Source organism: Panthera uncia, chromosome D4, assembly GCF_023721935.1.
Source record: "Panthera uncia isolate 11264 chromosome D4, Puncia_PCG_1.0, whole genome shotgun sequence".
Taxonomy (NCBI): Eukaryota; Metazoa; Chordata; class Mammalia; order Carnivora; family Felidae; genus Panthera; species Panthera uncia.
In genome coordinates, this window is record NC_064807.1 from 54,263,389 (window position 1) to 54,287,752 (window position 24,364).

General features: G+C 47.5%; 1 long non-coding RNA gene across 1 annotated transcript in view; it reads left to right on the forward strand.

The window, feature by feature from the left end:
- Positions 1-24,364, forward strand: part of LOC125918827 (uncharacterized) — a 29,218-nt gene that overhangs the window by 4,443 nt on the left and 411 nt on the right. Inside the window, exons 2-4 of the long non-coding RNA XR_007456595.1 lie at positions 4,709-4,796; positions 11,516-11,735; positions 21,623-21,693. This is a non-coding gene — a long non-coding RNA (uncharacterized LOC125918827). The remainder of the gene's footprint in view (positions 1-4,708; positions 4,797-11,515; positions 11,736-21,622; positions 21,694-24,364) is intronic.

The following is a 24,364-nucleotide window of genomic DNA, read 5'->3' on the forward strand; positions in this document are numbered from 1 at the left end:
AAGCACCCTGTCGGGCTCTGTGCTGAGCTTGGAGCCTGCTTAAGGCTCTCTCTCTCCCTCTGCTCCTTTCCCCAGCTCTCTCTCTATAGAAGAAGAAGAAGAAGAAGAAGAAGAAGAAGAAGAAGAAGAAGCAGCAGCAGCATTTGTGTCTCTGTATATGTCTATATGTGAACATGTATATGTGTGAGTGGGCCGGTGTGTGTGTGCACCTACCTGTGTGTGGTCTTGCATGTGAAAACCTCTCTGTGGGTGTGTGGGTACACACACACACACACACACACACACACACACACACAGAGTCATGCACACATGAACATGTGCCCATTCCACTGGGTTAATATTTTCCTGCCTGCGTCAGCCTGGTCCCAGTCAGCAGGCAGCTCACTGCAGGAACGTGCCCTATCTGATCTGGTCAGGGGCTGTGGGCCTGGAACAGGGGGCTTGAGTGGGCAAGAAGCCCATCTCAGCCCCCCCAGAGAAGGCTGCTCTCTCTCCACTCTCCTGCTCTGCCTGAGAAAAGAGGCAGACCCAGAGGCCAGGCAGCCCCAGTGTGATGCTTCTTCCCTTCTCCCAGCTCACACTGGGGCTACAAAGTGGGGCAGACTGCCTGCCTGCCTCTAAAAGAGTAAAGCCAGCTGCTGCCCGAGTACCTCCCACTTCCCTCATCTTTGCCTAAATTCTGAGGCCTCCCCGCACACAGGGGAAATGCTCACAGGGTGCTCCCTTTCAGCAGGAAAGCAGCCTTAAAATGACTGTGCTAGCCGGTGTGAAGGTGGGATTTAATTTACAGCTTTCCAGGAACACAGTGACTGTACAAAGAGCCTATAGAGAGGTCTATGTGGACAGGGACTGAGACACAGGCACCCACAGGCCTTGAGCCTCAGCCAGGAAGGCTCAGTGGAACACAGAGACCCCAGGCAGGGTGGGACCTTCCCAGTTCCCAGGCCTCTCCCAGTGTCAATGGAGGGTCTTTCCTTGCCTACACTGGTCCTTGTGGTGCAGGCTGGGCCAGAGTGGGCTGCACAGAGACAGTCTCTTCTGCTCTGGGCACAGCCTAAGGTCCAGGATGATTCAAACCCAGGTGTCCTGGCACCTAGCCCAGCGTGAGGATGCCCTAATGCATCTCTGTTTGGGAGATCCAAGGATGGAGCACAGAGAGAGGAGGATGACCCCCAGGAAGAGGAGGTCCCCGGGGACAGCAACTGTTTCTCACAGTACAGACTTCGAGGCTTCCCACCTCCCTCAGGCTCCATCTCCGGGCAGTCTCCTCCCCACCCTATAGCCATATTCTGATATTCATGGCCCTTGCCACGTTTGCCTTTGTGGGCCCATTCCTTCATAAAAAATTTTTTAAAAATTATATTACGTAACCATGTTGGTCTAAAGACAGATATATCAATGTTGTATATTAAAACATTTTCTTCAACTGACAAGTTCATTTAAAATTTTAAAACAAAGCATCTTTTTGTAGGCCCTTAAATAGAACATCTTGGCAGGCACAGCACCTTCCGTTTCCAATGGAGAAGTCAGCTCCGCGCATCCCCAGTGCCCTCTCCCACCGCATAAAAGCTGCTATCTCCCCAAGCCTGTCCACATGGCACCCCACTGCTCCAGAACAAATGAACCAACATCTTTCTCTTGTCCTCTGTCTCTCTCTCTCCTTCATCTAACAAACATGTCTACCTTCCCCTGCTTCAATCCAACCTCATCAAGACTTCTCCCAATTCTGTCCACTTTAGCTTCATCAGTCTTTTTTTTTTTTTTTATGAAGTATTTTGAAGCTTATTTGTTTTAGGAGAGACAGTGAGCAGGGAAGGGGCAGAGAGAAAGAGAGAGAGAGAGAGGGAGAGAGAGAACCCCAAGCAGACTCCATGCTCAGCACAGAGCCCCGACTCGGGGCTCCATCCCACAACCGTGAGATTACGACCTGAACCAACATCAAGAGTCGGATGCCTACATCCGAATGCCTGAGCCACCCAGGTGCCCCTTTATTAAGTATATTAAAACAAATTCCCGGCGTTATGTCATTTCACTCCTATATTCTTCAATATTCTTCTATAAAATATATGAATATTTTCTTAATCACAGTACCATATCCAACGAAATGAACAATTCCATGGAATTAGTGAGTACCCATAATTATTTCAAAAAGTCTTTTTGCATTAATTTGAGTCAAGATCTAAACAAGGTCACACATTACACTGGGTAAGTGCTCTCTTAAGCAGGAGCTGCACCTCTTTCTCCCTCTGATTTGTTCATGTCACTGACTTGCAAATATGGCTCTGTGGGAAGTCCATGTTCTGGATTTATCTGTTTGCTTCTTTGTTGTGTCATTTAACTTTTCCTCCATTCCCTATGTTTTTTAGAATATTCAGGAAGTTAGCACTCATGGGTGTGATTTTATTTAGGTTCAATGGGGGGCGGGCAGAGGATCCTTTGTAGACCATGCTATGTGCCTTCCTTTTGTGTCCTATCCAGAGACAATATTCAGTTGCTTAGTGATGCTGACCAGTCAGTGGGTCCAGAAAGTGGCAGCCTGATCCCTCCATTGTCAAGTTCCCAATCAGCCATTCACTTTCTGGTTTCATCCTTTGATTTCTGCCTAAATTAACTTTAAAATCCTTCCACACTAGAAAAGAAGGGTCAGATAATGGTGGGGTGTCAGGTACCTGCTTAATTAGAGCAAAAAGAGGAGTCAGGATCAGGGAGGCTTTGTGAGAAAGCCGACTTAGGTGGTGGCAGAAAAGAGCAGTGGAAAACCCAGGGACCTCCTGGCCTGGAGCCTGAGTCTTGGGCTGGTTTGGGGTTAGGCTATTCACAGGGAGAGGCTCCCCGATGCAGGTGATGAGCTATGGTTCATAGCTCAGGCTTTATCCTAGGCAAACCTGAGCTTGAATCCAGTTTGGCTTCTTTTTTATTTAAATTTTAGTTAACATACAGTGCAATACTGGTTTTAGGAGTTGAATTCAGTGATTCATCACTTCCATACGTACCCAGTGCTCATCTCAATAAGTGATCTCATTAATACCCATCACCCATCTAGTCCATCTCCCACCAGTTCAGCTTCTTAGTTGGTGCTGGGTGGTTTTGGGCAAGATTTTTAATTGTGTGTCTTTATCTGTATGATGGAGATATACTAATCCTCACCTTGCAGGGTTGTTAGGAGAAGAGATTGAGTTGGTACACGGCATGGCAAGTGTCCGGTAGAGAATAAACACTTTGTGGAGAGGTGGAGAGGATGTCTGTTTGAAGAAAGGGAACCTGGATGCACCCCCCATCTGCCCTGACCAACTCTTGCCTGACGCCAGGTCCAAGCTAGAAGGGTGAGGGCAGAGTATACTATGCTCATTCCACAGACAGCAAGACCAAAGCCCATGGAATTCCACCCAGATTTTTTTTTTATTTTTTTATGTTTTTGAGAGATGGGCACAAGTGAGCAAGCGGCAAAAGAGAGACAAGGAAAGAGAGAGAAGCAGGGTCACCAGGACTCATGTTTTGCCCAAAGCAGGGCTCAATGTCACCCCATGTGGGACTCAAACTCATGAACTTTGAGATCATGACCTGAGCCGAAGTCAGATACTTAACAACTGAGCCATCCAGACGCCCTTTATTTTTGTTTTTTATTTTTTCAATTTTTTTCTAAAGTTCAGCTATTTATTTTGAGAGACAGAGAGAAGAGTGTGGGAGAGGCAGAGAGAGGGAGAGACAGAATCCCAACAAGCTCCATGCCATTAACGCAGAGCTGGACTTGGGGCTCAAACCCAAAAACCGTGAGATCATGACCTAACCCAAGATCAAAAGTCGTACGCTTAACCAACTGAGCCACCCAGGCGCCCCTCACCCAGGTTTTAAGCTGCTCCAGCCAGGCGTGTCTGCTCTCTTGGCCCTTCCCAGTGCAGCCTGGCTGCTCAGCAATCCGGACTTGACTCCCTGGTTGCCCCCTTGGGTCTGGGGGTGGGGCTGCCCCAGGCTGCCTGCAATCACTAGCTCCATCAAACGAGCAGTCAGCTCACAAAGTATCTGGGAGATTCAGGCATGACAGGACCTGGGGCAGGCAGCCTCTTAGGGATTCCCCAGCCTGCACAGCAAAGTGTGCATAGGTGCACAACAGATATATGTTAAGAGAACTGAGTTCCCCTTTCCCTGAGTGGGAGAGAAATAGGTTGTCAGGGAGGACGACTATACCTGTGGGTGGGGCAAGGGGGCGTGTTTTGGGAATCCCAGAATTTGCGGCTCCAACATCCTGAGTCCTGGGGCGAGCAGCTAGAGCAGGGCAGAGAGCCACGAACTTTTCAATCCTGCTGCTGTTCCAGACTGTTTACTCCTTCCCTGCCTGCTTCCACCCACAACCCTGGCCCCAGGTAGCCTCACTTTGTGAGTCAGCAGTAGTAGCTGTGGGGTGGAGGGTCAGAAGCACCCCCTCTCCCTAGCCACCACATCCTTTTTACAACATTCATTAGTCTGGGTACTAGCATCCCCTGCTGAAGATTTAACTTCACTCCTTTGACCTGAATCCCCTGGAGGCACCACCATGAACTCTGTCCTCAGACACCCTACAAGAGACTGGCATGACCAGCCTTAGAACTAGGGTGCTACTCTGAGGGGAGACACATCGCTGCATCCTGCCCAGCCCACACACCTTTATTGTGGCTTCCAAGTTTTCTTTTCCATATCACCTGTCGCACCTTCCTTGTTTTGTTGACTTTAGTGCTGTCTGTTTGCTCTGGCTAAGCCTACAGCCCAGGATGGAAACTCTGAACTCATGAAGTATGAGCCTGAAAGACAGCAAGTTGGAGGTAAGGACAGAGAGGGGGTTGGGGGTGTGGAATATGAGAGAAGGCATATTCCCAACCTTAGTCTAAGAGCACTGCTGTTCACCCCCAGGAGGTAAGAAGGGTTGGGAGGTGCAGGGATGGGTAGACAGACTTTCCCAGCCTCACCAAGGGCAGGTCGTGTCCTGTAGTGTTAATTGGTTTTGAATCTCAGCCCCAGAACTCTGAACACTTCACTTCTCCCGGAGGTTTGAACACCCCTTGTAGGGCAGAATGCAAGTCCCCCTGGAGGTTACCTGCTTTCAACCCCTAGTCCTTCAGCTGAACAACACAGGGAATGGCACCCTTCCCCTTGTGAAGCCCCAGGACCAAGCCTTGCAAACTTTTCAAACACCTCCATGAGCATCTGTCACCCAACAGCCTCGAGGGGTGGCCCTGCAGGGATTATGGCCTCTCCCCATTTTACAGTGAGAAAACTGAGCCCCAGAAAAGGTAAAGGGAGATCTCCAAAGTCACTAAGAAAAAGCCTGGAGTAGAAGTGAGGGTTCCTGGCTGCTAGCCCAGACTCTTTGTCCCACTTCAAGCATCTCTCAGATCATGGGGCACGATGGAAAGGTGGCACCAGGCCCTGGGCGCTGGGGCAGGGGCCAGCACACCCAGACGTGGATATGCACGCACACTGCATGCCAGCACACACAATGCCACCCTAACCAAGGGCATGGGCGACCTGGGATTGACATGCTTTCCTCATATCCCCAGAGTGTACACCACTCAGACCCTTCAGTCCTTGCTGCCTGCAGAGGGGATGAAAGAAAGCTCTGGTTTGATGCCCACCTGTCGCACTCACTTCTCCTGACCTACCTATGTGGTCTGTGGGGTGCATGCCCTCTCAGGATTAACACGAGGGAGCCACCATGGCCTGCAGCCAGGGGCTTAAGGGATAAGCTTAGAGAAAACCACTGCTGTCACCATGGGCTTAGAATGCCCAGCCCTGCCAGCTGGTCTAGCCAAGCCCTCCTTGGGGAGGATAAGCTGTCATCAGAGAACCCTTCTCACCTGCCACCCACCCAGGCTTCCTCTGATGGCTCACCAGGTTCTGAAGCTGCATTCTTCTTTCAGGGAGACACCTGCACCCATGCACATGTGTTCTGGGAAGAGCTATGAGTTCACCCATCACTCCTGCCTCTTACTGCACCCACCCTCCACACCTATGGCCTACAACTTTGCACAACCCACATGGGCTGTTTGTGTTCAGGGACCTACTGGCCTGTATGTACAATCAGACATGGGCACACATCTCAGACTCAAGCATGTAACACAGCCTATACCCTACATAGAGGAACACACAGGTAGGTGTTCCACTCTATAGGCCCCCTGCCCCTTCCTGGACCAGGGTCATATGAGGGTGAGGGGGTGAGTCACCTGCCAACCTGTGGAACCTGCTGAGCCAGCAGGATGGGAAGCCCTAAGCTGACAGATGTGGCTTCAGGGAACCAACACCCCATGTGAGGCCTGGCCTGCCACCAGCCTCCAGCAACCCTCAGTCCTCCACTTCCACAGAAACACCTCTACTCCTTTCAAATTTCAATCACACACACACACACACACACACACACACACACACACATATATATATACATATATATATAATTTTTTAAATTTATTTATTTTGAGAGAAAAGGAGAGAGAGCAGGGGAAGGGCAGAAAGAGAGAGAATCCTAAACAGGCTCCACACCAGCAGCAGCACAGAGCCTGACACGGGGCTCAAACTCACGAACCGTGAGATCGTGACTTGAGCCAAAGTCAAGAATCAGATGCTTAACCGACTGAACCACCCAGGCTCTCCATAAATACTTTTTTAAATATATGTGTCTGCAGCTGAGCCGCCTGTCACTGTGCCTCAAGGGCTACAGTCAAACTTCTGCTATTAAATACAGATGCCCTGTGGGGAAAACCAGGGTGGTAGCAGGACCTATCCTCTCTCCTCTCCCCTGTCTAAACCCAAGGCCTCTACCTATGCTCTGTCCATGGAAGCCCTCCCTATCGGTGATAATTCACAGGTCTCACTCAGCTTGCATACGCTTGAGCCAAGAGCTGCACTCTGGGCCCAGGCAATCCCTGTCCCCTATTGCCCTCTCCCACCTGGGTATTCCTGCTCAGGGGTCTGTCCTTGAGAATGGGAGCTCTCTGAAGATGTAGGGCAGTCCACAAACAGAGAACTGGAAGTTTCTCACCTCTGGGTGAGTGTATCACCCAGCAAAGGGAGGAAGCTGGTAAAGCTTACCTCCCCTGGCTCCTCATAATCTATTATGACTAACTCAAATCCTGTTGGTCTGAAGACTCTCATCAAGCTCCTAATATATCCCAGGCGTGTCTGTAAACATCTGGTCAACTTTGTGTGTGCATCAAGATTCAGAAACCTCACTCTAGGCCTCACTATCTTCCTAGTCTGAAAATGTGAAGTATAGTGGTTGAGAGTATGGCCTCTGAAGCCAGATTCCTGGGTTCAAATCCCAGCTCTGCTGCTTGCTAGTTATTTCATCTCTCTATTCCCTAGTCATCTCATCTGTAAAAAGGAGACGCTAGTGTCTACCGCATGAAGTTGTTGCAACTTATTAAATGAGTTAATAACACACAACAAATGCTTAGGAGAGGGCCTGGCCTATACTAAGTGCTAAGAGTTTGCTCCTATTATTCTCTCTCCCTCCACAAATTCAGCACCTTATCATCTGTCTCTAACAATGGAGTCTTCACGCAGCTGTCAACATGATCTAAACACAAATCTGAAGGGGCCTGTCCTGTACTCAAAACGCTTGCATGGCTCCCATGGCCTTTGGGATGGTGTGTGGTTCCCTAGCCCTGCTCAAAAGGCCCCTCACATCCACCAGCCTCACCATCTCCCCTCTCACTTTGCCTTGAGCACCTGGACTCCCCTGGGTCCTCTCTTCCCAGAACTTTCTGTCCTGTGATGTGCTGATAAATGCTTAACAGCTGGCTCTCCGGGAAAAAATGTGTGCATCTATATACATACAGAAGTTTATTATAAATGCTATTGGTATAAAGCTGTAAAATAACACAATTTACAAATAACACTAAAGTATACAGTGACCTTTATGGTAAATTCTACAATGCCAATTACTTTATGTAATACTTTCTTTAATTTTTGCCCACTCTAATATCTGTAGTTTACTCGGTTGCAGTTCATCCAGGATTTGACGAAATCTGACCATGAACAAATGCTTGATTACTATCTGATTCAAAAAAAAGTCTTCACATCATTGACTAATGAGTATAGTTCTAACATAAATGTTGGTTGATATTTTTATTTATATTAAAGGGTAAGACAAAAGTAAAAGAACAAAGACATGTGTTGAAACTTTACTTATTTGCCAATGATGTAAGTGATCTTTTTTGCTGAATTGATGATAGTTTTCAAACATTGGAAGAATGTTTCCTCAAGGTTTTGTGTTATTCACAATGTAGTGGCTACAGACATGACAAGCTTTTTCTTTTTTTTTAAGTTTTTTTTTCATTTATTTTGAGAGAGAGAGCATGTGCACATGGGAGGGGCAGAGAGAGAAAGAGGGAGAGAGAGAATTCCAAGCAAGCTCTGCTGACAGTGCAGAGCCTGACATGGAGCTCGAGCCCACGAACTGTGAGATCATGACCTGAGTTGAAAGATCCCTGCTTGGGATTCTCTATCTCCCTCTCTCTGCCCCTCTCTTGATTGTTCTTCTCTCTCTCTCTCTCTCTCTCTCTCTCTCTCTCTCTCTCCCTCCCTCAAAAGTAAATAAACATTTTTTTAAAATAAAAGATACAATTGATATAAATAACTTCAAGAGTATGCACAATAGTAAAATGCAGTAACAATTAGAACGTGATGAGTTTATTACCTTTGTTTTTAAAAATTTACATAATTACAGGTCGCCTGAGTGGCTCAGTCAGTTAAGCGTCTGACTTTGGCTCAGGTCATGATCTCCCAGTTCGGTTCGTGAGTTTGAGCCCTGCGTGGGGTTCTGTGCTGACAGCTCAGAGCCTGGAGGCTGCTTCAGGTTTAGTGTCTCCCTCTCTCTCTGCTCCTCTCCCACTTGTGCTCTCTCTCTCTCAAAAATAAATAAACACTTAAAAATTTCGCATAATTATACATTTATATAATTTAATTTTTAAAGATTTATTCATTTATTTTGAGGGAGACAGAGACAGCGCAAGTGAGGGAGAGGCAGGGGGGGTGGGGAGAGAGAGAATCCCAAGCTGTCTCCATGCCGCCAGCCAGCGCAGAGCCCGACCTAGGGCTCAAACCCACAAACCGTGAGATCATGACCTGAGCTGAAACAAAGAGTTGGACACTTAACTGACTGAGCCGCCCAGGCCTCCCTGATTTAATTTTTAATAATGGTTGTGTGTAGTAAACAGTTTGCAAAATTCCTGAAAATGTAACAGTTGGCTCTTGTGAACCTGTGGGGGTGGCTCCAGAACCTCTGCCCACAGCCTCCCTGGCAAACGCCAACAGGCCCTTCTAAACTCAGGGATCCATTACTCTGCCCTGACCTTTCCCAGGCTTGATGTGGGGCCTCCTGTGGGTCCCTGCAGCCATGTGAGCTTCTCTCTTTCATGGCCAGTGAAGGCTAAGCTACCTCACTTATTTTCAAGCCTGTTTTCCCTCTGGGCAGGGAGAGAGGGAATGAGCATGTGGACCAACAATCTTGTTCACCTCTGAATCCCTGGGGCTTAGAAAATGCCTGGCCGATAGAAGACACTCAATAAATATTCGTGGAATGAAAGAGGAGAAGCTGAGGAGCCTTGCAGAGGGACACTGGGGAAGAGACAAGATTAGGGAAGTTGGGGATGAGAGGTCTTAATCCAGGGACTCAGAATGTCTGGGAAGGAAGGGTGAGAATGTTCCCTACTTGTCCTGAGAGCTTTCTGATGAGCATGTCTGATCTGGCTACTTGCATGCTAATGCACCACTCTGCCCCCAAAAGGTCCAGCCTCCCCTATCTGTACCCCCACTCAGCCCAAATTTGAGCTGAGTTTTCTCTTACCTTCCAGGACTTCAGAAGTAACTTATAACAGAGACTCCCTGGTCTTCAGTGACCAGGTTAGGGGACACTTTGTCTTTGATAGACAAACCCCAAGGAGATTCTCCCCATTTCACTGAGGAACAACTGAGATCCAGGGCTGGCAGGTGTCTGACCCAAGCCTTAGATGTCCCAGGGCTTCCTCTTGAGCTATGAATTGCCCCAACCCTGGCTGAAGGCTACATGCTACCTTGTTCCCCAGATCATCCTGTCCATCTGCTTTGCCTCCTAACAAGACAGTCCTCACTCTAGTGGAGGAGCTAAGTGGTACAGCTCTTCCCCTCCCTCCTGGGAAGGAGCCCAAATAAGGAGGCACCTCATGCTCCCTGATCCACCATCACTTACCCCTCCTACAGTCTAACCTGAATCCCACCTGCTTTCATGATACCTCCTTTCCTTCCCAGAAATGGACCTTGGCTCCCACCCTAGAAGTGAACTCACCAAAGAGCTGTTCTCCACCCCCCAGCCCCTCCCCAGCCCCATGGCAGAGCCAGGAGCCTAGCCCAACCCAGCTTCTGTCTCTGCAGTTCCTGAAGGCCGTCAATGAGTGAGGGCAGCTGGCCTGCTGGAGCCACCTCTCCCATCCTTGACCTTTGCCTGGGATATACCTCATCTACACGCTCTACACAACACATGCACACACCCTATCCTGGAGCCCAAGCTCCACTGTCCACCTGTCCAGACTTGCCTGCTGTCCAGCTGGCTGACACACCCAACCCAGTGATTCCCCTCTGGTGGAATGTCTCAGGTCAGAGAGAGAAAGAGAAAGAGGGAGCCTGAGGGGGCAACTTCCCATCATACCCATGGCTGACATCCCTTCCTCAGCTTAGGAAGTTCCATGAAGGACCCCAGGACCCAGGTCACCAAATGCCCCAGTTTTATGAATGGACAAACTGAAACTCAACAGGGAATTGAGGGTGTGGGCCCCAAGAGCCAGCCCAAGGCCTCAGGGGTGTTAGTCAGGGACAGGACTCGAGCAGGGGCTGGACCCTATGCATAGTCTCCTATCCCTGTCTCCTTGCTGCAAACCCAGAGGGCCCCAGTGAGGAATCTGGGAGTGTCAGAGGAGTCACAGGTGGGGCCCACCTCTGGTAGAGGACAAACTTGCCCAGCAGAGTTTTGGAGGTTGGACACCTCTGAAATCACCCCCAGCTCAGTGCTAAGGGGAGGAAAGAAGACAGGCTCACCTAGTAATCAGGGTTTCTTACCAGTGGCATACTAAATGGGGACCCGTGGAAGCAGTGCTCCCTGGGGACAAGCGATAAGGGTGCATCAGCAGCAGAGAATTTAAAAACAATAATACTGACTAAAAGTCAGTAGACTAAAGTAGTCAGAAAACTAAAAGTCTTCTCATTCCCATCACCAGTAATTCTAAACAATGTTGGTAATAAAATACTTCCCCCAGATGAGCTGTGCCATTCCCACTGTCCCTCCCCCCACACCATTGTTCCCAACTCCAGATTCACCCCCGAATTCTAGACTATCAGATTCACATTATTTCTTAGATCATAAGACAATTTAAATTCCTTTGGAGAATGTATGGGTCCTCTTAGGACATCTTTTTCTGATTTTCTACTTCAGAGCATATCTGAAATATTAACCAGTTCCTAGTAGAGTACTTGATTTATTTGTTACCCATTCATTCTTTCATTCATTCATCAATAGCCATGGAAACCCTACCAAGTGTGAGGTGCCTTGATGCGCCATGGAGAAAAAGTCACAGTCCCAGAGCTGGATGGCTTACATGCCACATACAGAAGCTGGTGAGTAAAATAAGAAGATACAATGCAGATATGAGAAATAATAAGCACAGAGCCTGTGGGAGTTGAGAAGAGGTGGCATCAAGGACGCCTTCCTGGAGGAAGGGACATCTAACAACTGAGAGGTGAGAAGGAGTTAGCCAATTAAAAGAAGTGTGAGGCAGAAAGGATAGCACACCCCCCCCCACACACTCCCCTTCCCCCGCCCCGCCCCCAGAAGAGACAACCCAGGCAAAGGTCCAGAGAGAGCCTAGGTACTGCCAACAGCAAAATTCTGTGTGGCTGGATAGGGTGGGAGTGCGGTGATGATAGTGGTTGGCCTGAGATCCTGAACCATCTTGTGCTTGCTCTTGAGAGTGATGCGGGGGCCACTGAAGGGCTGTAAACAGGGGAATGGCAGGCTATATTAGTGTATTAGAAAGCTTAGCTCAGAAGGCATGAATTTGGGTGGGAAGAGCAAGAGTGGAGCAGAGAAATTGGTTAGGAGGCAGCTGCTTGATGAAGGCAGGAGATATGGTGGCTGGAACAAAGAGAGCAACATTAGGGATGGAAAAGGAGTGTGAGCTTCAGCGAGGATGCTGAGGAGTGATTGACGATGGGAATGCAGGAGCAAGAGGTGTGGGTGACTCTGGATTTCGCTAGGGCAGTGGCCCTGTCTGAACAAAGGGGAACAAAGGAGGAGGAACAGACTTAGGGCATAATCAGGTCTTATTTTCATATTTCTGATAAGAATTTCTCAAATTCACATTGCTTCTTCAATGTGCCTTCACATGTGTCAGGTTTATGATTTTGCAGATCAAGGCAGCCCCCAAAACACTCTTTCTGTGTAAGGAGGGATTACTCTGAAGAATTGAAATGACAATTAGTGAGAGATGTGACAAAAAAAAAAAGAAAAAGAAAAACTATATATATATATATTTCATTAACTCCATCACGCTTTGCCAATCATTCTTTCCTTCAGGCCTGGGGCTAAGAAACAGACAAGACCTGGCTTCATAGGATTGACAATCTAGTAAATCAAAAAGTAATACAGGGTTGGGTGCCTGGGTGGCTCAGTCAGTTAAGTATCCAACTCTCGATTTCGACTCAGGTCCTGATCTGTTTGTGGGATTGAGGGGGCTCTGTGCTGGGCATGGAGCCTGCTTGGGATTCTCTCTCTCTCTCTCTCTCTCTCTCTCTCTCTCTCTCTCTCCCTGCCCCTCCCCTGCTCACATGTGCACCCCCCTCCTGTAAATAAATAAACTTAAAAAAAGTAATAGAGGGTTATAAAGTATGTGCACTTTCACATAAAACATTATTCTTGCCTCTTTGTTGTTGTTGTCTTTACAAATGCATAGGTTTTATTATCAAAGCAATAATGCCTATCAAAGATATGTGAAAACTACAAAAAATAAAAGCAAATTGCTCACAATTCAGAAACAACACAACACCTATTAACCCTTTTGCTCCTTTTCACTCTTTGATCTAAGTACTCTGTTGACATAATTGAAAACAGTTCTATATAAGCCTGTTGGTATAATGCCCTTTTCACCTAATGCCATGATTATAGAATAATGAGCTCTTCAGAATCATGATTTCAGTAGCTAAGAGACAAACCATACTTTATTTCATCTGTCTTCTATCGTTGGGTACTCAGTTTGTCTTCAACTTTGAAGTTTTATATTTCATTTTTTTCATGCATAAATATGTATTTGTATTTTAATGTTTCAGTGGTATAAATAACATTGCAATGAAGATATTTGGACAAAGCCTTGGTCTACATCTCCAATTAAATTCCCAGGAATAAAATAACTGGAACAAAGAATATAAGAAACATCCAGCTTTATTTTTATTTATTTATTATTTTTTTTTTTTAATTTATATCCAAGTTAGCATATAGTGCAACAATGATTTCAGGAGTAGATTCCGTAATGCCCCTTACCCATTTAGCCCATAACCCCCTCCAGTAACCCTGTTTATTCTGCATAGTTAAAAGTCTCTTATGTTTCGTCCCCCTCCCTGTTTATATATTATTTTTCCTTCCCTTCCCTTATGTTCATCTGTTTTGTATCTTGAAGTCCTCATATGAGTGAAGTCACATGATATTTGTCTTTCTCTGACTAATTTCACTTAGCATAATAACCTCTAGTTCCATGCACGTAGTTGCAAATGGCAAGATTTCATTCTTTTTGATTGCCGAGTAATACTCCATAGTGTGTGTGTGTGTGTGTGTGTGTGTGTGTGTGTGTGTGTATATATATATATATATATATATATACATACCACATCTTCTTTATCCATTCATCCATCGATGGACATTTGGCCTCTTTCCAGACTTTGGCTATTGTTGATAGCTGCTATAAACATTGGGGTGCATGTGCCCCTTCGAACCAGCATACCTGAATCCCTTGGATAAATTCCTAGTAATGCAATTGCTGGGTCATAGAGTAGTTCTATTTTTAATTTTTTGAGGAAACTCTACACTCTTTTCCAGAGTGGCTGCACAAGTTTGCATTCCCACCAGCACTGCAAAAGAGAGCCTCTCTCTCCACATCCTCGCCAACATCTATTGTTACCTGAGTTGTTAATGTTAGCCATTCTGACAGGTGTGAGGTGATATCTCATTGTGGTTTTGATTTGTATTTCCCTGATGATAAGTGATGTTGAGCATTTTTTCATGTGTCAGTTGGCCATCTGGATGTCTTCTTTGGAGAAGTGCCTATTCATGTCTTTTGCCCATTTCTTCACTTGGATTATTTGGTTTTTGGGTGTTGAGTTTGATAAGTTCTTTATAGATTTTGGATACTAACTCTTTATCTGATATGTCGTTTGCAAATATCTTCTCCCATCCCGTCAGTTGCCTTTTAGTTTTGCTGATTGGTTCCTTCCCTGTGCAGAAGCTTTTTATTTTAATGACGTCCCAGTAGTTCATTTTTACTTTTGCTTCCCTTGCCTCCGAAGACATATTGAGTAAGAAGTTGCTGCGGCCAAGATCAAAGAGGTTTTTGCCTGCCTTCTTCTTGAGGATTTTGATGGCTTCCTGTCTTACATTGAGGTCTTTCATCCATTTTGATTTTATTTTTGTGTACGGTGTAAGAAAGTGGTCCAGGTTCATTCTTCTGCATGTCGCTGTCCAGTTTTCCCAGCACCACTTGCTGAACAGACTGTCTTTATTCCACTGGATATTCTTTCCTGCTTTGTCAAAGATTAGTTGGCCAAACGTTTGTGGGTCCATTTGTGGGTTCTCTATTCTGTTCCATTGATCTGAGTGTCTGTTTTTGTGCCAGTACCATACTGTCTTGATGATTACAGCTTTGTAATACAGCTTGAAGTCTGCAGCTTTATTTTAACCCTTTATATATTTATCTCTTAAAACCATCAGTTTTATGGTGTAAGGTGAGGATCTAATTTTTGCTTTCCAGAGATGAGAACGGATCTTCTTCAGGTATCCCTCTCACCCCCAATCCTAGCCCCCAGCTTCTTCTACTTCCCTCAGAGATAATAAAGATGAAATCAAGAGGTGACATTACAAGCTGTAATTCTCTTTGCCCTAATTACAAGAAAGTGTTTTTCCTTGTTCTATGAGTAACTGGCTTTCTCTTAAGTGTCCTCACTTTCTGATGAGTAATTGGAAATGTGCTTCTGTTGTGAACTTTGTCAAAAGCACTTGTGCCAAATCAGCTAAAAAGCCCTTGCAATGCTCAAAAGTAAATAAAATAAAAAGGGATACCATAATATGACAAGGAATAACCAAGTTAATAGGTGTACAGCACTCACCACAGTGTCTGGCACTATTAAGTGCTCAATAAGTAGTATTTATTCACTTGACATTCACTGAGCCCCTACAAGAAGCCAGGCACTGTGCCAGGCTCTGGAGACCTGGCAGTGGCCGAGATAAACACAGTTACTGCCTTCCCAGAGTGTCCTGTCTGGTGGGCAAGATGGTCTGAAACACATGACTATATGAATAAGTAGTGGATCATAAGTATTACATGTCAAAGTACTGGGGGCCGTGAAAGTGTATCATAAGGGAGAGGTAATAGTCTGAGGGGACATCAAGGAATTCTAAAAAGGGAAATGTTAGTCAATTTAATAAATGGAGATTTTAGATCCAGGCTGGATGGAAGCACTGCCCAAACGTCATAGGTGCAGGTAGAGAGGATTCAGGGCTTCCTGGCAAGGCCTCCACCCAGTACTATTTCAAAAGCCTGGGAATAAGTGCCTAGCCCCAGAGTCCAGCTAACATAGGGGTGAAAGGAAGCAGAGTGCCAGGGCAGAGTGTGAAGGCAAGGAATGTGGCAACTCCAGGTAAGGAAGCCCAGTGGAGGCCAGAGGCTGGAAAGGCAGGGGTACAGGCTCTGAGGTGCACACATGTGGAGGACGTCTACACCACAGGGAAAAGCCCATTTGGAGACCTATATGAGTGGCTGGAGATAAGGAGGATGTTGATGATAGTGAGGGGGGAAGCAGAGATGGGCAGTGCTGGTGAATCAACAGAGGGGATGGTGGAAGCTGATGACAGTCCAGAGGACTTAAAGATGATGGAGACTGGGACAGGGGGTGAGGGGTATGGTGACCAAGGTGATGAGGATGACAGGGACAGGTGGTGACATCAAGGTGGGAGTGGAACTAGCCAGTGACAGGGTTGGGGTAGAGGTAGTTGATAAAGAAGACAGGGCAGGCTCAGATAACGACAGCCTTGGGCATGGGGCTGGGACAGGGATGGTGGCATGCTGAGGAAGGTAACACAGTGATGGGAACTGGGTCAAGTGACACCATGGTTAAGAAAGGGCCAGTGGTTGTGATGCAGGGATGATGGTGAGGGTGACAAATGAGTGACAGGGTCGGAGATGAGTGGTGACCATGAATGTGACCCAGGGATGACAGGAAGTGTGAGTGGTGATGATGTCTGTGCTGGTGGCAAACTAGAGACACCCACTCCACCCCCTCCCCTGGGCCCATTTCAACACTAGAACTGTTTCCTAGGCCGCAGGTTCCATGACTCAGTACCACACATCAGCCAGCCCAGATAAGATCTCCAGGTGCAGCCACTGCCACGGGGGCTGGCTGAGTGCCCTTCCCGGCTGTGCCCAGACCCATCAGGGGACCAGGGTATGGAACATTGGTGTTATCTCTGCCTCCTCCCTCCTGGGTTCACATCCAGAGCAATATGAGGTCCACCAAGAACTCCTAACCTTTCTCTTCTTGAAGAATACAACTTTTGCCACAAGTGCCCTGGCCAGGGCTTTGTCTATTACCCCAGCTTTGTCTATTCCACAACTGATCCCATTAGAAGTTTCTGGGTCCTCTAATGCTTTGTCATAACCATTCCCTGAAAAGAGAGAGAAAGGAAGGTGAGCTTCAAGGATGGGGAGGGAGTCTGAATAATTCCATCTATTCCTCCCACATATATCTATTGAGCCCTCGCATACCAGGAGCTAGCTGTCACAGCCAGACCTGTGGTTCCCCCTCTCCCTGAAGCTCGGTCTGGGGGATAGACATGTAGATGGCAGTCATCCTCGAGAGAGTGCTATTCCCTTGAGACAGATGCTTTTCAAAACCTGAGGAGAGTGGGTCCCATTAAAGAAATTCTCAGGACTTGTGATGGTGACCCTTCTGCCCTTTGCTCAGCTGAATACCTTAAACAAAACAAGACAAAACTTAGAGTATACCAAGGAGAGAATGTGAGTACGGAGATGAGAAGGGAAAGAAAATCAGTGATGTGGCTGGATGCCAGGGTGCTAAATACGATGAAGTGCCAAGATAAAGGTGCCATTACAGAGGAGCCAAAATGATTTCCAAGAACAGGGATGTCTAATATTCAATTTGAGCATGTTGGGTTTGTGCAAAGTAAACTCTCTCCAACTCCCCAAGCCTTCAGCACAATTTGTTACTGACATAAAGACCTGCCATGAAAAAGGGAATTCTCAGGGCACCTGGGTAGCTCAGTCAGTTGAGATCCTGACTTCGGCACAGGTCATGATCTCACAGTTTGTGGGTTCGAACCCCATGTCGGGCTCTGTGCTGACAGCTCAAAGCCTGGAGCCTGCTTGGATTCTGTGTCTCCCTCTCTCTCTCTGCCCCTCCCCTGCTCATGCTCTGTCTCTCTCTCTCTCAAAAATAAATAAACATTAAAATTAAAAAAAAAATAAAAAGGGAATTCTCAAAAAAAAAAAGAAAAAGAAAAAGGGATTTCTCTCCCTTTCTTTTTCTTCCTTCTTCCTTCCTCCCGCCCTTCTCCCTTCCTTCTCTTCTTCCCTTCCTTCCTTCCTTCCTTCCTTCCTTCCTTCCTTCCTTCCTCTCTGTCTGTTTCTTTCTCTTTTCCTTCCTTCCTTTCTTTCTCCCTCTCTTACTCCCTTTCTTTCTTTCTTTTCCTTCCTCCCTTTCTTCCTTCTTTCCCTCCTTCCTTCCTCCTTCCCTCCCTTCCTTCCTCTCTTTCTCTTTCTTCCTTCCTTCCTTCCTTGCTTCCTTCCTTCCCTCCTCCCTTCCTTCCTCTCACTCTGTTTCCTTTTTTCTTTCCTTTCCTTTTCTCTCCCTCTCTCTTTCTTTTCTTTCTTTTCCTTCCTTCCTTCTTCCCTTCCTTCCTTCCTTCTTCCTTTCCTCCCTCCCTTCCATCATCTGAATCTAAGACTCTTTTAGGAACACCAGAAGAGAATTGCAGAATGCTAGAGCTGGAGAAGAAGTTAAGGATCAAATCATCTCATGCCAACACCCCTGTGATATTGAAGGAGAAACTGAGGCAGGGTGGTAATGGATCTTGCTCTGAATCTCAGAGCAACCTGGGGCTCTTGACACCCAGGCTTCCCACCACACTTCTCTGATCTGGTCGTGTGCATCTGGTCTCCATAGAACACAGGGTCTGGCCCTGGCTGGCTCCTCCCTGCGTCCCTAGCTTGGTGCTAGATGGGCTCAAAGAGGTCACTAAGCAAGAGCCCCAAACTTCGGTTTCTCAGATCCTCCCTAACCAGGATACTCTCTGATCAGGCCTCACCCACCTTCCCAGTCTCATCTGGTACTCTAAGCTCCAGCCACACTGAATTCCTTCCAGCTTTTCTCAAACACTTGATCTCCTGCCACCAGGCCTTTGCACAAGCTGTTACCTCTACCTGGAGTACCCCACCTGGCTAACCCCTTCTCATCCTTCAGGTCTCACTATAGGGATACAGGGCTGAATTTATGGGCAGATGGCCTTAGGGGCTTTTTAAGGCTATATGGCACTACAGAGGCCCCATGCTTAATTTAATACTGTTGCTGTGTTGAAATTCTAAATAATTTTTTAATAAGAAGCCCTGCATTTTCATTTTTCACTAGGCCCCAACAAGTGATGTAGCCAGTCCTGTAAAGGTGTTTTGTTCTGGTAAAATGTCCCAATTCCAACTTTCCTTTGATTGATTGTATTTGTAGTCTCCTCCACTAATTAGGCTTCAAGTTCCATGATGACAGAAACCATTTGGTAGGTTCCAGCTCCCCCTTTCCTAACAGTCCTCAGTGTCTCTTTGGGAATCCATTTTATACAGATGGCCCTGATAGCTTCCTTGAGGCTAGAGACGAAACAGGTGACTTAGGCTAATCCAACCAGATCAGGCCATCCTCATGCCCCAGAGGTGGGCATGTGACCAACATGGTCCCATAAGAGGGCACCCTCTTTGTCGGGATTGCTGTCACAGAGACGCTCCCTCTTCTCTGCTGGACATCAACGAAAAGCATGGAAGTTGGAGCAACTGCCAGGGATCTTGGAACTACAAGAGGATTTAGGCTTAGGAGGAGGCTGACACTATGGAGGAAAGAGAGGAGAGACAGAAAGGACGTGGTGCTAGATTAAGCCTCATCTGAAGTTTTCCTCTGATTTTTCAGTTCTGTAAACCAATGCAGTACCATTGTTACCTAAGCCACTTTGAGTCAGAATTCCACTTTTTTGCATGTGGATGCTTCCTACCTGATACTATATGCATACATCTCACTCATTATAATATTCCTGGCACCTACCACACCCTGTCATAAAAAAGATCCTCAGTGATCATTTGATGAAAGAATAAACAAACAAATGAATGAAATAGACGCAAGTCCTCTGGCAGAGAGACCAGGGATAATACTTTACACGCGAGACTGTTCCAGGAGCCCTTTTGCGGAGTTTCTTCTACTGGTCGCCCTGATCCTGCATAACTCCAGAGACCTCTATGGGTTCCCCTCTTTCCTGGCTGGGCCCAAATCTCTAGGACAGCCCAGAGCTTAGTCACTTTCTGTTTATCCCCTGGCAGATGGGCATGCTGCGGTTTGTCTCTGCAGTTAGGTGTCTCTGGAGTTAGAAGCTAAGGGGTGAATGGCTTCACCAGTCACAGCATGTGACTCTTGATCTTGGGGTTGTGAGTTGAAGCCCCATGTTGGGCATAGAGCTTACTTAAAAAATAAATAAATAAAGTTTGTTAAAAAACAAAAAAAAAAAGGGAAGAAGTTGCACCCTGAGACTGGGAACCCAGGCCTGGATTGGCTGTTGCCTTATCCAGTAGATTTGCGCCATTCACTTGGATTTGAGTCATATTGCAATGTATTAGGAGCTAGCTTTTATAACTAGACTCAGCCTCCTGCTGCATAGAATGGCAGTGAGGATGAGGACCTATTGACTCCAAAGGGTGAGATAACTCTCACTGTCTGGTTGTCTGGGATTCTAAACTCCTGTGAGACAGACAAGCAGCTCTAGTGGTTGGAAATGGGGAGTTTTAGTCAATCCTGCTGTTCTCTTATTCAGTAAGTGTTTGTCAACAGCTCCTGGGTACCCGGCCCAGTCACTGGGACTCTCCAACACATTCTTTAAACTTCCTGCTTCCTGACCCCTTGCTCTGAAAATCTGGGTTGTGGCCTCAAAACCTAAAGGCTTCCCAACCCTACATCCGGGCCAACGACACATCCTGTGACCCCCATCTCTTCATCCCCTGTCTCTGCACTTCCCCCCTCCCCCCACTTCCAGCCTGTCAGGTATCAGTTTGCCTTTTGTTTCCCTCGCCCACAGATATGTGGCTTCCGGTAACCGGTGAGTAGCAGTGTATTTGAGTATGAGTATTAGGTAAGTGTGTGTTCAAGAGTGAGTGCACCTGAAGGTGTCAACAAGTTCTTGAGCGTGCATGACTCTGAGAGTGTGTGTACGTGTAAGGACATGGAGTATAGACGTGTGTGTCCGTTTGATTATGGGCATACGTGAGTGCACATAAGTGTATCTAAGTGTGTTTGGGCATCTGAGTATGTGGGTGTAAATCAGTGTCAGAGTATGAGTGTACATGCATGGGTATAGATGGGTTGAGTGTGGAGTGTGTGCGTGGGGGGGGCGGTCAGTGAGTGCATGAGAGTGTAAATTTGTTTGGGGGAGCGTAAACACACTCGCACCATCTTCACCTGTCACAGCAGACACACCTTCATGTGTATGTGGGCACATGTGTGCATCTAAGGAACAAAAGTGGCTCAAAGCTATACACCCTTTGTCGGATAAAGGGAAGACTTTGTCCACAGGCCAGGGTCACTCTCTCCTTTCCACCCCAGACATGGAACTAAGGATCTACTGGGAAAGAGCTCCCTGTAACCAGCAGACAGCCTCCCTGCTTAAGCCAGGCCACCTCCCCCCTCCCTCAGCCCATTTCCGGCCAGGCCCTGGCAATGACCCTGAGCAGAGAGGCAAAGGATGAGGGCAGTGAGCAGGACGTTCCAGGTGCCTCCTTGGCTTTGGGGGGCATCTCCGTGGAGACAAGAGGTGGACCATATCCAGATGATTATCAGAGCTCCCAGAGTTCTCTCTCCCCTCACCCAGCCTCTCCCAGGCACACCTTCTTGGCTCTGAGAGCAGTGAGGAAGCTGGCAAAGGCCCACCACTTGTCACAGAGGTTTCCAGAAAAAAGCAGAGGCTGGAGGATAGTGGGAATACACCAGAATGACTTCTCAGAGCAAGAGATTGGAAAAGCTGGTCAAAGTGATTAAATCTGGTTTCAGGCTTTGTCCCCAGAGAGCTCTAGGGATGGGAAAAGTAACACTTACCTCTTCTCCACAGCACACGTTACCTCACTCTGAAATGAAAGCATGGCCAAGGTGGTCAAGGGAAGGGACCCTGAAAGGGATCAGGTGAGTCAGTTTTCAGCCTGCTCATAACCTCATCCCACTGGCAACCTTGGCTTTTCATAAGACCTCCCAATTTGTGTCCCCCCACCCCCATCGCCCACCTCTGGCCTCCTGTGCTTTGGCCATATGCAAGGATCTTTTCCCTATTCCCAAAGCTGCTGGAACTCCCAGGGTGGTGGTAAGAGCTGGAAAAGGCTTCCAGGGTCACGCTAATTGTCCTAGTCTGCCCCATTCTTGAAGAGCTGAAGCTAGATGGTAGTGAGACTTGAGGAAGAACTTTCTGATAAGGCAGTGAGACAAGAGTAGGAAACGCAAATTGGGATTTTTGCCTCTGCCTTCAACCTCTCTCCCCTCACCCCATACACACTACCCTCTCAACCCCTAATTCATCACTCTGACCATTCTCAAACCCTACCAGCTCCTTGAAATCCCACGAGATGGTGGAGTAGCCACTTCTTTCTTTCTCAGGAGCCTGAGTTTTCTGGAGAAGAGCCAGGGTGGGAAGGGGGCTCTGGCTTTCATCTCCCCTCACCCTAGTCTTCTCAGGGAAAGCTGGGTCCACGTGAGTCATAAGGACTGGGACTAGACTCCCAGGCTGACCAAGGCCCCACAGAAGCTGCAAGCAGCCTGGAGCTGGAGGAGATGGCCTTGCAGAGTCATCCAAGCCTGGTTTGACTTCATATTTTCCCTCCCAATAGTACACAGGGAGCTCACAAGGGAGTATGGCAATAACAGTAATAATAACATTATTCTATATTTTGTATCATTTACTGCAGCATCTGGCACCATTCTGTATATCTGTTAACTCACTTAATCCTTACTTTGTGCAACCCAGTGAGGTACTGTTACTATGCCCATTTTACAGATGAAGAAAAAAAGAGCAGAAAGATGAAATCTATCAGGGATCCAGCAGGAACAATATATCCTCAGAGGGCTTCACTAAAGTGGAGCTTGTGAAGGGACTACAGAGGCAGAGTCAGGGTCACAGGGACCAACAAGGGGTAGCCTGGGACTGACTAACAGCAGGCAGCAGAAGAGAGCAGTGTTACTGGGATGCAGTGAAAGCCCTGGGAAAGGCATGAGTACCCTGGCCTTCCACCCCACCCCATCCCCGCCCTCTGATTTCCTGCCTGTGCCTCCTGCTTGCCAAAGCCAAGGCAAGACAGGGGCAAGAGGGCTCAGGTGATGCAGCCCATAGATATTAGCCTCCTGAGGCACAGAGCAGGCCAGAGATTGGATCTGGAGGAAATGGAGACCTCCTCCATGTGCCTAAGGCCCCGTGTGGGAAGGGCTGGTTGTCTGGACCCAGAGCCTTGCTCCCTAAGATGTCGCAAAGTGCTATCTGGAAAGGGGTTGCGGGGAGCTAGGTTGGGGACAGGAGACTGGGTTGTAATGCAGACTGTGCTGCATTGTTCTGTGGTCCTGAGTGAGACTCTGAGTCTCAGCTTCCCCTTTACACAAAGAGAAGATAGGTGCCACTCTGGGAAAGCCAAGGTGCCCAGACCAGAAAGAGCTTCTGTTCCCACTGCCACTCTCTCCCTTATTCAAAGAAACCTGGCATCAAAGACAGAGGCCCCAGGCATGGAGATGCTGAGTCCCTGAGGAGGCCACCCCCACTTGCTGCCCACTTAGGACTCAGAGATATTTTGTGATGAGCCCCCTTCAGTCTCCTTGAGGGCCCCAGTGCCTTAGTCTCTGCTCCCTTTGCCAGTATTCCCTGGCCCACAACGCAGGAACCCATCTCAGGACAGGTTCCCTCCTCAGTGAGGAGGTGCAGGGCCCTGCCTAGGCCAGTATCTTCACAGACCCTTCCTGAGGAGATCAAGGGCATCTCTGGCCTCTGGGGTCTCTGTATGGGGTGGAGTAGTTCCTCCTCTCCCCTTCCCACCCCACCCAACTCTGCTCCACCCATGCTTCCCCAAGCCTAGGGGGAGCCCCACCCAGGTTTTCAGACAAACAAAATCAAGGGGAAAGAGTTAGCAAGAAGGAGGGAGCTCATTACCAGGAATTAAGGAGGAGGCATGCCCTGGGGTAAGACGAGCCGATTGGGCTAGCAGGAGAGTCACTCTTAGGTACAAGCAGAGATGGACTCTGAGGTATACCAGATGTACAGTTAGAAATACACAAAGAAAGATCCAGCCACAAAGAGTCAGGCAGTGACAGAAACACAGAAAGGGACAGAGACCTGGTTGGCCAGAGGCACAGACCCACAGAGACATAAGACATACTGAAAGAGAAAGACAGCCACTCCCAGGAACACTGAGAAATGCACACTTGCATGTGTGCACACACTCAGAGGCAAGCACACAAGGAAACAGGAACCAAGCTCAGGTTTCAGGGAGGCTAATTTCAATCCAAACAAGTCAAAACTTTGAAGAAACATGGGCTCCTCCAAAGTGAGCTGTGGAGCGGACTGGACTCAGGAAGGACAGAGCTGAGGTGTGGGATCTATCTACCTTCCCACAAGGCACCTCCAAGCACACCCTGTAAAGTGGATTAAGATACTTCCCTAAAGGGAAAAAAAATAATTTAACTCAAAAATTAAAAAAAAAAAAAAAAAAAGATACCTAAAGAAGATGAAAACATTTCTTTTTAGAACTTGCTATCAGCCACAGCTACTAATGGGAGGCATAGCCTGGACATGAGTGGGGAGGTGGGAAGCTTCCCTCCAGCC